The sequence below is a fragment of the Canis lupus genome, chromosome 19 (genome assembly GCF_003254725.2).
Source record: "Canis lupus dingo isolate Sandy chromosome 19, ASM325472v2, whole genome shotgun sequence".
Classification (NCBI taxonomy): domain Eukaryota; kingdom Metazoa; phylum Chordata; class Mammalia; order Carnivora; family Canidae; genus Canis; species Canis lupus.
This window is the reverse complement of record NC_064261.1, coordinates 52,458,653-52,473,809: the sequence shown is the minus strand read 5'-3', so window position 1 is coordinate 52,473,809 and position 15,157 is coordinate 52,458,653. Positions and strand designations below refer to the sequence as shown.

General features: G+C 43.0%; 1 long non-coding RNA gene across 1 annotated transcript in view; it reads right to left on the bottom strand.

Annotated features, from left to right (window-relative positions):
* LOC112649605 (uncharacterized) overlaps window positions 1–9,525 on the bottom strand; it is a 44,519-nt gene extending 34,994 nt beyond the window's left edge. Inside the window, exon 1 of the long non-coding RNA XR_003129667.3 lies at window positions 9,176–9,525. This is a non-coding gene — a long non-coding RNA (uncharacterized LOC112649605). The remainder of the gene's footprint in view (window positions 1–9,175) is intronic.
* Window positions 9,526–15,157: the final 5,632 nt, after the last annotated feature.

Sequence of the window (15,157 nt, the reverse complement as noted above, 5' to 3'; positions counted from 1 at the left end):
GAGTTTGTGAGTCACTGGATTTATAACCCCCATGATGACTTGGGAACCTCGACGCTCAGTGACATATGTGCTTGGTGTCAACCAGGGCTGTGCCTCTGCTGCTGTAGAGAGAAGCCAGCGACTCCACAGTCACCAGGGCCCGTGTCCTAGTGGAAGAAGCACCAGCTGCGCCCGCTTCCAGGCCATCAGAGAGCCACATTCAGACCGTTGCCCTCGGGAGACCATGGAATAGAGACTTGGACACAAGCTTTCATTATTTCCCAAGGACAGGATCAATCTTATGCTGCCGTACACCCCTTTGGCCAGTGAGCTCTTGCCCTAGCCAAGCAAGAGGAGTGGCGCTGTGCGTTTGTATTACCTGCATGTTGGGCAAGAACGCAAGGTCAGGCCAGATTGAAGACAAGGAGCAGTTTCGGAGCCAGGGCGTGTGTACTCAGAACAGGTGGACGCTCTTGCCGGTGCTGTGCACCTGCCGAGTCATCGGAAGCGCCCCCTTCGTGGACCATTCTGGGTCTCCGAACAGCTCTGGCTTCTGGGCTGCCCCCGAAGCTTGGCGTTAGGGGCGCGGGTGAAAGCAAGGCCCCTGCCCTTTCTTCAGCCTGGGCCCGCCGCCCGAGCAGCAGAGGAAAGGGGAAACCGGGCACCTGCTCCTTTGGCATTCTCTGGGCCTCCAGCAGTTGAGCGTGTCCCTGCAAAGGGCTACCGAAGCCCCGGGCCTGAGGGCTGAGCCGGGCGGATGCTTCCTAAATGCTCTCAGTTCTACAGCAGCTGAAATAAGCTCCACCCAGGTCTGGGGAGAGGCTGCTCAATGCAGTGCTTGCGAGTGTGAACTGCAGGTCCACACGCTTATGCCTGTTTTCTCATCTGTCCAATGAAAGTAATTAATTTTGCTTATTTTTGATGTATGGCTTATACAATAAACAGATGAAATAGATGTAAATAATAGATGAACGCATTAAACAGATGAAAAATGTCTAGAAAATACCTTCCCATAGTAAGGATTATATAACTGTAAGCTCTTGTTATTTATGTCTTCTTTTATCCATGCGATTGTTTATTTCTGGCCACAGTGTTCAGAAAGCCTTCCTATATATGGCAGGCACTATGTTAAGCTCCTGTAATACAAAGGGTACAAAATAATTTGGTCCATGCACTCAGGGGAAGAGAGGGAGACAGACATATAAAAGTTACCTAGTATCATGTTAGGAGCTAAGTAATGACTCCAGATGCATCACTCCTTGGTGTTCTAGAGAAGGAGCACCTGCAAACAGTCCTCTTTGCTGTGAGTACCAGTGCTCCCTACTTTAGGATTCCTTTACATATCTGATAATGGGCAAGAGTTTAATCTTTAAAATAACTGTGATCCTAGAACTTTTTCCAGAGCAATAAGACAGAGTTGGTTTGTTCCCTTTATGCTATATGCCCCCCCCCCCCCGCCCCCACTTCTTCATCTGTTTGGCCTTAGGCAAATCGCTGACCTCTTTGTCAGTATTTCCCACTGTAAAATGGAAATAATGTTACCTACTTTGCAAAGTGGTTGTAAGGCTGACAGATACATATATATATAAAACACCTGGAGCTCCCCTTGTATTTGCAGCTTCTACTGGTTGAAGTAAAACATCTGGGTCATCCAACCCAAAGTCCAAAGAAGTCTCCTTTCTCAGGCAGTTGCTATATGTGTGATTATAGTACAAATGTCCTCTCTTGAGAAGTTTTAAGATTTCATCTTGTGCTTTGGAAGGGTCTCTTTTCCTCCCCTTTTCTTCCTCTTCCGTTGTCTCTGATATTTTCTCATCCTATTCACATTAGGCTGAAAAAGGCACAGGTTCATCTGTGCTATACAGCATGGAGGCTGACTGAACCCCTCATTTCTTAGGTCTCATAGGATGACTAGAACAATCTTCTCTCTATATATTTACATCAGTCCACTGTCATGGACTAATAAAAAATTAATTTTAAATATAGTTCGAAATTGTTTCGTACCATGGACTGATATTGTAGACAGAGATCACCATGAATCTCGAGATCTTTTAACCATACTGACATATGAACACTTCCTTCCTTTCTTACATTTCTAAGTCTTGGTTTCCTTTCCCAGCATTCTTATTTATATCCAAGGAAAGGGAAACCCCACAGCAGCCTAGCTCAACATCTACCAACGTGTTTAAAGAAAATATTCTCATTGGTGTCATATAGTATTGGAAAATTTGGGATTAGAAAAAAATGAACATTTTAAAAAAATCACTGTAGGATCACACTATTAAGGAAGTGAGAGGATGGCCCACAGAAAGGGAGAAAATATTTGCAAGTCCTATCTCTAATAAGCGTCTGGTGGCTATAATATATAAAGAACTTCTATAACTCAAAAAAAAAAAGACAACCTAATTTAAAAATAAAGGATTTGAACAGACGTATCCCTAAAGAAGGTGTATAAACAGCCAACAAGAACATGAAAAAAATATTCAACATCATCACTAGCCTTCGGGAAAGCGCAAATCAAAACCATGAGATCCCACTTGACACCCACTGGAATGGCTGGAAAATACCAAGTTGCTGAGAATATGGAGCAATTAGAACCCTCATGGGCTGCGGATGGGGATGTAAAATGGCACAGCCGCTGCACAAAACAGGTTGGCAGTTCCTCAAAAAGGGAAATATAGTTACTATAGCACCCAACAATTCCATTCTTGCATATGTACCCAAGAGAATTAAAACATATTCACACAAAAAAACTACACAAACATACACTCCAGTGTTATTCATAATAGCCAAACAGTGGAAGCAATCGAAAGCCCCTGAAATGATGAATGGGTAAACAAAACGTGGCATACCTCACACAATGGACTGTTAGCCACAAAAAAGAACGAAGTAGGGCTACTGCCACAACGTAGATGAACCCTGACAACATAATGCCAAGTGAAAGGAGCCAGACAAAAAATATTTCATATTTTGTGTTTTTATTTATGGGAAATTTTCAGACTAGATTAATCTATAGAGGTAGAAACCCGATTTGTGGTTGTCAGAAGCCAGAAGGGAAGGGTTAAGTGGTCAGGGGGACTGCTAAAGGGTACAGAGTTTCTTTGGGGGATGATGAATATATTCTGTTTTTAAATAGTAGTGGTAACTGCATAACCTTGTGAATATTCTAAAAATCACTGGATGGTATGCTTTTAAAAAAAATTGCAGAAAAAAATAAAAAAATAAAATTAAAAAAAATTGCAGGACCTCTGTAAGGAGTTCTTTGGCTAATTTTCATACTAAAATTTGTGTGGAATTACAAAAGACCCTGAATGACCAAAGGAATCTCCAGAAAGAAGAACAAAGCTGGAGACACCACACGCACTCATTTAAAACTACATTACAAGGCTAGAGTAATCAAAACAGTATGATACAGGCATAAAAACAGACACAGATCGATGGAACAGAATGGGGAGCCTGAAAATAAACCCATGCACATGTGGTCAATTAATTTTTGACAAGAGTCAAGAATATGCGTATATATAGCAGGGAAATATATAAGAAATGGTGCTGGGAAGACTGGACATCCTCATACAAAAGAATGAAACTGGACCACTACGCTACACCATACACAAAACTTAACTCAAGACAGATTAAAGACTTAAGTAAGTCCTAAAACATAAAACTCCTAGAAGAAAACATAGAAGATAAGCAATTTGACATTGGTCTTGGCCACGATTTTTTGGGCTTGACACCAAAAGAAAAAATAAACAAGTGGGACTGCATCAAATTAGAAAGCCTCTAAGCAGCAAAGGAAACCATCAACAAAATGAAAAGGTAACCTATGGAGTGGGAGGAAGTATTTGTAAACCACATATTCGGTGAGGGTTTAATATCCAAAATATATAAGGAACCCATACAACTCAACAGCAAAAAGAAAGACCACAAAAAACCCAAACCCCAATTTTAAAAAGGGCAAAAGCCCTAAATAGACAGATACATGAAAAGGTATGCCTAACATCACTTATCCTCAGGGAAATGGAAATCAAAATCACAATGAGACCCTACCTCACACCGGTTAGAATGGCTGTCATCAAGAGTCAAGTGTTGGTGAGGATGTGGAGAAAGGGGCCCCCTCTGCACTGTTAGTGGGAATGAGACTGATACACCCACTATGGAAAGCTGTAAGGTGACTCCTTAAAAATTTTTTTAAACATAGAACCACCATATGATCTAACAATTCCACTTCTGGGTATATATCCAAAACAGAATGTCAAAGAGTTATCTATGCTCCTATGTTCACTGCAGCATTATTCACAATAGCAAAGACATGGGAACAAGGGAAGTGTTCCTCAACAGATGGAAGGGCAAAGATAATGCGGCTCACGTGTACAATGGAATATTAATCAGCCATGAGAAAGGACATTCTGGTGTTAAAATAACATGGACGGGCCTTAGAGATAATATAGGAAGTGAAATAAGTCAAAGGAAGACAAATACTGTTTGGTATCACTTATATGCACAATCTAAAAGGGCCAAACTTGGGATGCTTGGGTGGCTCAGTGGTTGGGCATCTGCCTTCAGCCCAGGTCGTAATCCCAGAGTCCTGGGATCGAGTCTCACGTTGGGGTCCCCTCATGGAGCCTGCTTCTCCCTCTGCCTGTGTCTCTGCCTCTCTCTCTGTGTCTCTCATGAATAAATAAATAAAAACCTTAAAAAATAGAAATAAAAATAAAATAGAAGGGCCAAAGTCATAGGAACAGAGACTAGAATGGTCATTACCGACAGCTGGCATGACAATGGGGGCATCTGGGCATGGAAGTACAAACTTCCATATAAGATGAATAATTTGGGAGACCAAATGTACAGCACAGTGACTACAGTTAATAATACAGTGTTCTACAGTTGAAAGTCACTAAGAAAGTAAATCTTAAATGTTTCACCACAAAAAAGAAATCAATTATGTAACATGATGTAGGTGGTGGCTAATACTATGGTGCTCATCGTTTTGCAAGACACAAGTGCATCAAATCAACAGACTACACGTTTAAGCTACATGATGGTATATGTCACTTGTACCTCAGAAAAACTGGGGAAATAACAACTGTTGGTGAGAAGATAGAGAAACTGAACCCTTCATGAGTTGCTAATGGGAATATGAAATGGTTCAGATGCTACAGCAAGTAGTTCGGCAGCTCCTGAAAACGTTAGATTTAGAACCACCATGTGATCCAGCACTTCCTCCCCTAGGTGTGTATCTAGGAGGACTGAAAACATTCATTTCCTCAAAAACTTGTGCGTGAAAGTTCACGGCAGCATTACTCATAATAGCCCCCAAGTAGAGACAACCCAATGTCCATAAGCGATGAATGGGTAAACCAAATGTGGTCTATCCCACAATGAAATATTATTCAGTCCTAAAGAGGAACCGAGTGCTTCTTCATGCTACAACATGGGTTCACCTTGAAAACATTATGCTAAGTGAAAGAGGCCAGCCACCAAAGGCCACGTATAGCGTGATTCCATTTATAAAGAACGTGAAGAATAGGCAAATAAATGGGCAGAGACAGAATGGAGGAGAAGCCAGGGGATGGAGAGAGGGAGGGAATTTGGACTGTTAATAGGTAAGGGATTTCTCTTTGGGGTGATGGGAATGTCCTGAAATCCGATAGTGATGATAGTTACACAGTAAATACACTAAAAACCACTGAAGAGGAACCAATTTCAAGCGATTAATTTTATTTTATATAAATCATGTCTCAAAAATGCTTTAAAGGGATCCCTGGGTGGCGCAGCGGTTTGGCGCCTGCCTTTGGCCCAGGGCGCGGTCCTGGATATCCTGGATCGAATCCCACGTCAGGCTCCCGGTGCGTGGAGCCTGCTTCTCCCTCTGCCTGTGTCTCTGCCTCTCTCTCTCTCTCACTGTGTGCCTATCATAAATAAATAAAAGTTTAAAAAAATGCTTTAAAAACAAAAATAGACCATAAACTTTAAGAACGATTCTTTAGGGGCACCTGGGTGGCTCATTCGGTTGAGCGTCTGCCTTCAGCTCAGGTCATGATCTCAGGGTCCTGGGATGGAGCCTGCATCAGGCTCCATCGGGCTCCCTGCTCATTGAGGAGTCTGCCTCTCCCCTTCCCTCTGCCTCTGCCCCTCCCCTTGCTTGTGCTCTCTCTCAAGAAATAAATAAAAACTTTTTTAAAAAAGGATAGTTTTTAAGCATTGAAGTGACTATATAAAGTCTTGAACTCACTGTTTATTTTCTCTCTAATACAGCTGAATACTCTTATTTCTATGTTAGAACCTAGAACTTTTATGTGTCTATGAATATGTGGGTTTCAGAATGTGCCTCCTGGGAGATAAAATTGTTCAAAAGAAAAAAAAAAGGAATAAAATATTGTTAAGAATATCCATCCAAACTTTTTTTTTTTTTTTTTTTTTTGAGGGAGAGGGAGAGGGAGAGCACGTGCATGCGCACAAACACACACGTGTGGGTTGGGGGTGGGATCAGAGAGGTAGATGGAGAGGGAGAGAGAATCTCGAGCAGGCTCCATGCCCGGTGTGGAGCCGGACAGGGGCTGGATCTCACAACCCTGAGATCATGACCTGAGCCCAAACCATAAGTCAGATGCTCAACCGACTGAGCCCCCCAGGTGCCCCTCTTATGTGCAAACTTTTAATTGATAAAATTATTCGTTCTTCTGGATCCTAGACTATGTCTAAAAAACTAAAAAAAAAAATAGTGACTTTATATTATGCGAATTATCTCTCTCTCCTTTATTTTTTAACTGCAGGAACTCTCTAAGGAGTTCCTTGGCTAATGTACATCATGAATTTCCAAGGTACAGATACAGAATTTTGTGTTTTCCATCTAATTTAACAGTGGAAAACTGTTTTCCATGGGGCAGCTCTATGGGAACTGCCATGGGAAATATTGCTGTAGCGACTCCACTCCAAATAAATATTAATGTAAGAGCATCCAACACTTGGAGTAGATCATTTGGTTTAAATGATTCATCACTGTTGATTCTAGGTCGCTGCCGTTTCTCCACTTCATTTTGGCTCTGTCGACAGTATTCTCTCTCCTCGTATGTTGAGCTTTGTTGCCCTGCATTTCATTGCTCCTCGTGGGAGAAATGTGACTTTAGAAACCTCTCTTAAAAATAAGGTGATGTCCTGGGAAGTGAGCACAAGGTAACTACGATGAATGTAATTTAGTAGGACACGTGGAGCTTAAAATACGCGCGGCGTTTTTAATCCAGCTAAGGCTATAATGCACCAAGCATGACATCTTAAGTCTATTAAGTCATTCCAACAAGATTAGTCTTCAGGTTAGGCCTACCACCCTGGAGACTATTGTCACAATGTCCTGGGGACATTTGTGCCAATGGACTTTATTGGTTCTGATACCCACTGGTGTCTTTGCCACACCAGGTAAAACAGCTTAAGAGAGACCTTAAATGTTTCACGCCACGCTTGTAAAATAGGTAATATCGACCCATGCTTCCTTCTCTCTAAATGACAAGATACGTAAATCTGCCGTGGGGAAGGAATAGTTGGAACCACCACACGGGAGACTCAGGTCGCATTTTCGACAGCTGCTGAATACAAAAACCATCGAATCACAAAAATGAGAGGAGAAAAGGGAAGGCGAAGAAGCCCAAGGAGGGAGATCAAGAGAGGAGAAATCAGGAGGGGACAGGGGACAGCAACAGGAGCCCAACAACCGAAACAAAGTACTCGGTGCCTCTGTCTCGGGGTCCCTCTGTCATGAGCTCTCATTTGACCACTGATACGAAGGATTCAGATATTTGTGGACAAGTATCATTTCTAATTATCTTGCGCGATACCATTTATTTTGTTTTCTACGTGTGAGTAGCCATCCCTGGTTTTCTTTTTTGTACGTTTAGCTTCTAAACATGGTACACCAAAAAATAAGTTGGTGGCTTTCTTTGGTTTTGTTTTTTTTTTTTTTTGGTGCCGGTGGAGAAAGCAAAGCCTGATATCATGTGAACCAGATGGACTTGTTTGGATGGAGAACAAGAAAAACCTGTGAAGATTAACAGAAAACCTTTTTCTGTGCTCACAAACTGATGAAAACTTGGCATAAAATGTGGTACTGCTAAATAAGGTACGCGCTGTATCCCACTGGCTACTATGAGTGAATGACCAAGGTGATCTTTGCTTTTGAGTCAAAAGAGGCTTAAATAGGGGCACCTGGGTGGCTCAGTGGTTGAGCGTCTGCCTTCAGGTCAGGGTGTGACCCCGGGGTCCTGGGATCGGGTCCCGCATAGGGGTCGCCGCAGGGACCCTGCTTCTCCCTCTGCCTATCTCTGTGTCTCTCATGAGTAAATAAAAAGACTCTTTGAAAAAAAAAAAAAAAAGAGGCTTAAATAAAGCCAACAGTATATTTCACATCGCAGACCATGCCTTCCACTTGCCCCATTATGTAAACTACTCTCTGCTAGAATTTAGCTGCTTCCAGCAGAACTTTCACCCTTATAGGACGTTCCCTTATAGAAGCCTTATGATCTGGAAACAAGGGCATTTCCCCTTTTCTGATCTCCTGACACAATTACTGTCTAAGTGCACATTCAGAAACCAGTCTCGAAGAGTAAATACATGCTTTAGCATATTCTGAATTACATTATCTTTGTTATTACTGTTTGGCCTCTTACATCCGTATGTCCTGCTTTCTCAGCTAGACTATAATTTCTCTGAGATCAGGGTACATATTTTATGCGCCTTTCTACATGTCCACGGCGTCAAAGGGTAATATAGAAATAACTGTGCACCAAAGTCCTTCAATTTAGAGGAGACTTTTCCTCCCAGAGAATGTACAGTAAAATATTGAGCAGGTGTTGGATAACCACGTTGTTTACTTATCAAATGCTCATATAATCCCTATCGTGTGCCAGCCAGCAACATGTTTAGATATTCGAAAAATATATTAACTCGCAGAACCTCTGTAGCAACCTGGTTTAGGTAAGTTCTAGGACCATCACTCCCATTTTGCAGGCGAAGACACCGAGACATTACTGCCAACAGATAATAGAGAGCCGACGCAGAAATCAGACTCAGGCAGCCTGGTCCTAGAACCTGTGCTCGTTTCTACCACTTGAGCTCTGCTGCCCGTAAAGCCATGCCGCGTTGACTCTAGTGTCTCTCCACCTGTCTTGGTTCCTGCCAGTTGCATACCACGTATACTCTTACCTACCATGTTGGTTGTCAGGTGTCTCGGACCAGCGTGTTTCATACTCAGTAGGGCAGGCAGTTGCAAAAGCCTTCCAAATACCTTCTTGCCACCGGTCTCATCAACTCCTTGCTAACAACCGCCCTTGCTTTGATGCCACTGCTCCACTATCACCCCGCAACTGACAGCAATGCTACCCTGTTCCTTCTTAATTACTGTTTAGTCGTTGAGAATAAACATTCCTGTTCTCGTTTCTTTTCTCTAATCTATTCTGGCTACAAGTACCATGTTGATGCCTTTTGATGGAAAATAGAACACCAAGAACTTCTATCTTGGCATCAGTTTCAGGCACCACAAAAACAGACCTGCATCAGACGCTCTCTGGCACTACGCGGCGGCTGAGACGGGAAATCATCGTCACATCCTCAATCTGCTCCCAGAAGCTACTCAACAGCTCCAGCCAAGCTGTCCTGAAACAGGAGTTCACCCTGAGAATCTGCATCTATTAAAAGCAGTCTTTTAAGGTCTCGTTTATGCTAATAAAATAAAGGTCCATTGTAGAGACGTCTGCCCTTGAAGCTGAGAGCCGGTATCCTACGTGAATGCCGCCATCGCATTCTTCTTGGCCTGTCCACTAGCCGCAGGATGCCTTTCTCTACCTCCGAGTGTCAGAGCATCTGTATAATGCAAGCAGATTTGATGTGCGCCAGCAAAGAAAAGAGCCAGGGGATGGGCAAGCCTTTGTGGAGGAAACCTTTCAGCATGTGCCCCCTGTTGAGGGTGGAAGAGAGGCATGATCAAAGGGCTCACGAGCGGCCAAGTCTTCTCTAAGAGGACACATGAAGGACAAAGATTGTTATGTTGAAATATCTATGGAACCCTCGATGCAGCGTGGAGAAACAGAACCCTTGCACAATGCCTCATTTATGCAGGCCAGCCTACTTGGTTTAACGGTGTTACATATGCATTTAGGGCTAACCAGTCATTCAGGCCATCATCCCACAGGTTTTCGTGGAAGAAGCTCAGAAAGTCCACGGGGCTCTTGCCCAGGAAGCTCACTATTGGGTAGTCCTTCAAATGGACTTACTTGAAATAACAGCTGGTGGGTGTGCTGCTCTTATGCTGCTTAAAATCATTAATGGCAACTGACACCCTTAATTTCAAATCTCTGTCCTCTACCTCATGTGCCCTGGGCACGAGGTCGACGAGATACGGCAACACGCAATCCACTCAGCAAGTACTAAGTACACCCTCGGGTGGGCAAGGTGACGCCTCGTAGGCCGTGCTTTCAAGAAACTTCTTCGCCATCTAGGCAAGACAAGAAGCATAAGCAGATAATCATAATACAAAGTCAAAGCCAGTGAGTTATAGAGAATCTGCCCCCAGGGTGCAATGGACAAACAGAGGAGTAGACATCTTAATCGGGTTGGGCTTCACGGAAGAGTCAACCTATGAGTTTACTGTTAGCAGGAGTATCCGTATCACCGAGTCCTTGCCTGGTGAAATGATGTTACAGATAGTTTGACATGTTTGACGTCTAGCCCCTAACATCTTGCCTGCTTTTCTGATCCTGCCAGAGACACAGCTCTCCTGTCCCCAGATCTACTTGGAACTATTGCTTTTAAAGTCTCTGTTATAAAAGAGTTAAGAATAAGCTAATCTCACAAAATGATTTTCCAATCAGTAATCTTCAGGCCAGCCTTGCCTCTGGGTCCCTGTACTCAGTACTTTTACTGCCAGGTTATCTTTCCTGACATCTTTTATTGTTTGTTTTTGTTTTCTTAGCAATTCATTTATTTGAGAGAGAGAGAGTGCATACATGAGTGTGGGGAGGGGGAAAGGGAGAGGGAGAGAATCTGAAGCAGATTCCCCACTGAGTGTGGAGCTGACTGCGGGCCGGGTGGGAGGGCTCATGGAAAGATAAGGAAATATGCTCGAGATCAAGCAGCTAGGGATTGGCGGAATGAGGGCTTGAAGCCAGGTGGGTTGGCTCTAGAGTCCAAGCATTGGAGTGCCCACCATGTGCTCCACCCACAAACTGTCAGGGTCACTAACAGGGCTCCACATGAAGCTTATCTTAAGGGGCCTGGGGCCCTGGTCCAGGAAGGGAGCCTCCATCAAAAGGCAGGGCAAGACCTTGCATCCTATTCTGGGGCATCTCAGAGAGACTCCTACCAAGGACTTCTTTGTGCTTGAGGCTGTTTTATTACTTTAATTTACTTGATTTCACTCTACCATTTAAAATATGACTGCTAAAAAATATAAAATTAAGTTAAATTAAAAAATAAAAAATAAAAGATTATTGCTAGGCTTCAACACACACCAAACGACACAATCGAGGGCGGGCGTGGGGAGAGAGGACACACATCAAGAAGTACGGAGTCTCTAAGCAGGAAGAGATTTGCTCTAATTGAGGACTTAACACTAGAGATCTTCCATCACCTACATTTTTACCTAAACACCCTGACCCGTTTCCTTAAAAAATCAGTGAGCCAAAGTAATTCTGTATTATCACCCCACCTTATGGTTTTCATAAAATTTGAAGAAATTTTTGCTATTGTCTTCCTCAAAGTTAGATAGAATTATTTGTCAAGAGAATTTATCCTCTTTTGGAATATCTGAAATAATTTGAAAGCTTGTCCTGATAGTGAACAATCTCTAAGGTAGCATTTTGAATAGCAGCCAGTACGTATAAAGACTCTGCAGTTGGTAGCTTCATTATTAATAACTGTGCATAGCTTTGATTAGCTGCATCATGTAGTCATTCCTAGGTAATAAAAAAAAATTTAAATCATGCGCTGCTTGGTCTCTTGGTTGTTGACACACCCTTTTACCAGCCAACTTTTGTACCATAAGGAAAATTATCTGAACAACACATAGAAAAAATGCTTCTAGGTGACAGATGCTGCAGTAAAGCACCTTCTAATTACCCAATATCCAAACCTACTCATTCATAAACTGTCGCCATCACCAGCAGGACAGAATATGGTCCTCGAGCATAATGTTGATGATATGCCAGTCAGTGATGTTCACATAACGTGGCCGTAGCTTGACCAAAGCATCCCCTCCTCAATCTGGAGCAGATGGAGTAGAAATTGCATCCATAACGGCCCCTGGGATCCTGGACCAGGAACCAGAGCTGCAGAGGAGGTAAGGTCTCCCAGGTCAGCTGAGAAGACGTTGTGCAAAGGAATTTGACATCTTTCACAAAAGAAAAGCCATATAGAGCTGGAGAGAAACGGTCTCACTGACTGAGGACCGATGCGGTGTCCCTGTTTGATGTTCCAGCGGAAATAACCCAGGAGTCTGAATTATTTATCACCAGTCCCTTTCTGCCCCTGCATGCCCCCGCTGGCTTTGTTATGCAATGATAGTTATTATTAGGTCGGTTGCTGGAGCATCAGGCAAACAAGCTGCGGTTCTCAAAACTAGTCTGGAAAATATTAATTTCAGTTTGGGGAAAGACTTTAAGTGGCTGTCAGGAATGCGTTTGAAGTGGAACGAAAGGATGAATTGAATAGAGCTGCAATTTTCACAGTTTCCTATAGGATAAGGAAAACAAAAGAAAACATTGTTTTCTAGAAAGCATTATTTCATTGTAATTATAATGAGCAATCCTGACCATTGATTTTTTTTTTTTTTCCCTGCCTGGGGTCACCTTTTGTCACGGTACATTTTGCATAGTAAGTAGGGGGCATAAAATGGTATAAAAGGATACTTTTTTTTGATAAGGAGAGGGGCATTCATGTTTAGAGTGTATCCTGGGCATTTAAAAACAGATGTTTAACCTTTATATCTAGTCCTTTTCCTCATGAAAAATCCCCAAATGCCTCATATTTTTCCCCTCACCATCCACATCTAATCGCAAAGGTATCCATGTAATATAGACATGAGGAGGTATATTGATCCCTTATAACTGGTGGCATTTGGGGAAGCCTACACCGCTGCGATCAAGTTGAAATGTTCCTCTACCGGAAATATCTCCGTTCAGTTTCCACTATTTGCAGTCTTTTATTAACTGATTAATTTCAGCATTTACTGTTACTGATAATAACAACAGCAACAAATGTCATCCATTGGGCACTTATTCTGGGTCAGACACCCCTGTTAAACTCTTTTTGTACTTTTAACATGTACAACAGCCTGCAAAATGGGAATTGCTATCCCCATTTAAAAGTTGAGGAGGGGTGCCCGGGTGGCTCAGTCAGTTGAGCGTCTGCCCTTGGGTCAGGTCATGATCCCGGGGTCCTGGGATGGACCCCGCCTCGGGCTCCCTGCTTAGCCAGGAGTCTGCTTCTCCCTCCCTTTCCTCTCCCTCTACCTGCTTGTCCTCTCTCTCTCTCTCTCTCTAATAAATAAAATGTAAAAAAAAAAAAGAAGAGTTGAGGAAAATGAAGTTCGGAGAGGTTAAGTAACCAGTATACAGCACACAGCGAGTTACCTTTGGGGCTACGATCGCCTCGCCAATCTCATGTTTCTGCAGCCTGCACTCCCTGCCTCAGATCCTATGGTCCCTGGAGCTCTCTAAGGCAGCCTGACCCCGATACTCCTGTGCTGATAGAAAGGTTCTAAACCTCAACCTTTCAGTCATTCATTAGTCACCTGCGGCTACTGAGCACTTGAAATGTGGATAGTGTGACTCTAGAAATGAATTTTTAATTGTATTTGATTTAAATCAATTTAAATTTAGCCTTAGACTAAATTTAGGCTAGTCTCTACTACAGGAGACAGTGTTACCCTACAACAAACAAGAACCGGAAGGCAGAGGATAGGTAGCTTGGGTGACACGTGGACTGAAGGATTTTTGATGAGAAAATCCTCATCTGTGGATGAGATGAGAATGAGAATCCTCATTCTTTTCACAGAAATTCACTTGCTGTCCCTGGAGGGAAGGAGCCTGCATGAGGTGCCCACCACTCCCCTGCTGTCCCTCCCAAGGCTGCAGATAGACCCGGTTCCCCTGCGTTCGCGTTCAGGCCCACAGTCCAAATCTATCATCCGTTCTTTCCTCCTGCCCTACAAAATATCCCACACCCACAAACTTAAATATCCTGCTCACCCACACCTTTCATTTTCCAAATAGTAAGGGGAAGACACTTCAGAACTTCCCATCTCAAAAATTAGTTTCTTCTCCGAAGCGTTATGAAACATCATGTGCTAACACTGGCTTAAACTGAGCTCTTGGCCTTTAGAATTTCACAATGAGTGTAGAACAACCATTCCTCAATGTCTACTCTTTTTTTTTTTTTAAGATTTTATTTATTTAGTCATGAGAGACACAGAGAGAGACAGAGGCAGAGACACAGGCAGAGGAAGAAGCAGGCTCCATGCAGGGAGCCAGATGTGGGACTCGATCCTGGGTCTCCAGGATCACGCCCTGGGCTGAACGCAGGTGCTAAACCGCTGAGCCACCCAGGGATCCCCTCCATGTCTACTCTTGAGTCAAGTATCCACCTCATTCCATCACCATAGCCCTGTGAGGTCAATATTAATCTATCCCCCAGTTTATCAATGAGCAGCTTATCTGCTTCACCTCAAGGTCCTAAATTCTTCGCCCCTCTGCACCCTGCCCTTAGCTTTCAGACCTGTCATTGCCTCCTACCTCTGGTACATATTCATTTTGGTTTGGGCACAAATACCTCGCACCTAAAGAGAAGCAATTAGACAAATGTCGATACAAGAGGGGCCTGGAAAAGGCCCTTGTAGATTCCTAATCTTCTCTAGATCAATGTTGGCAGAACAAGGAAAATGTGAAGTTAAAACCAATTGAACTTATTTGGATTAAAAATGAAATCTGATTACTGCTAAAGATAAACTGCTGAGACCGCATCTATGACAATAAAATTAGATTAATGGAAAGATGAGATTTGATTAACCACTTAGGATCATCCATCAAGGTTTCATTGTGTGAAACTCGATTCTATTAGGTAAGGGAAAAAACAGCAGCCAGTGTAAAGTTATGCTTCCAATACGCATCCTTGCAGCACAACATTTGGTGGACATTCT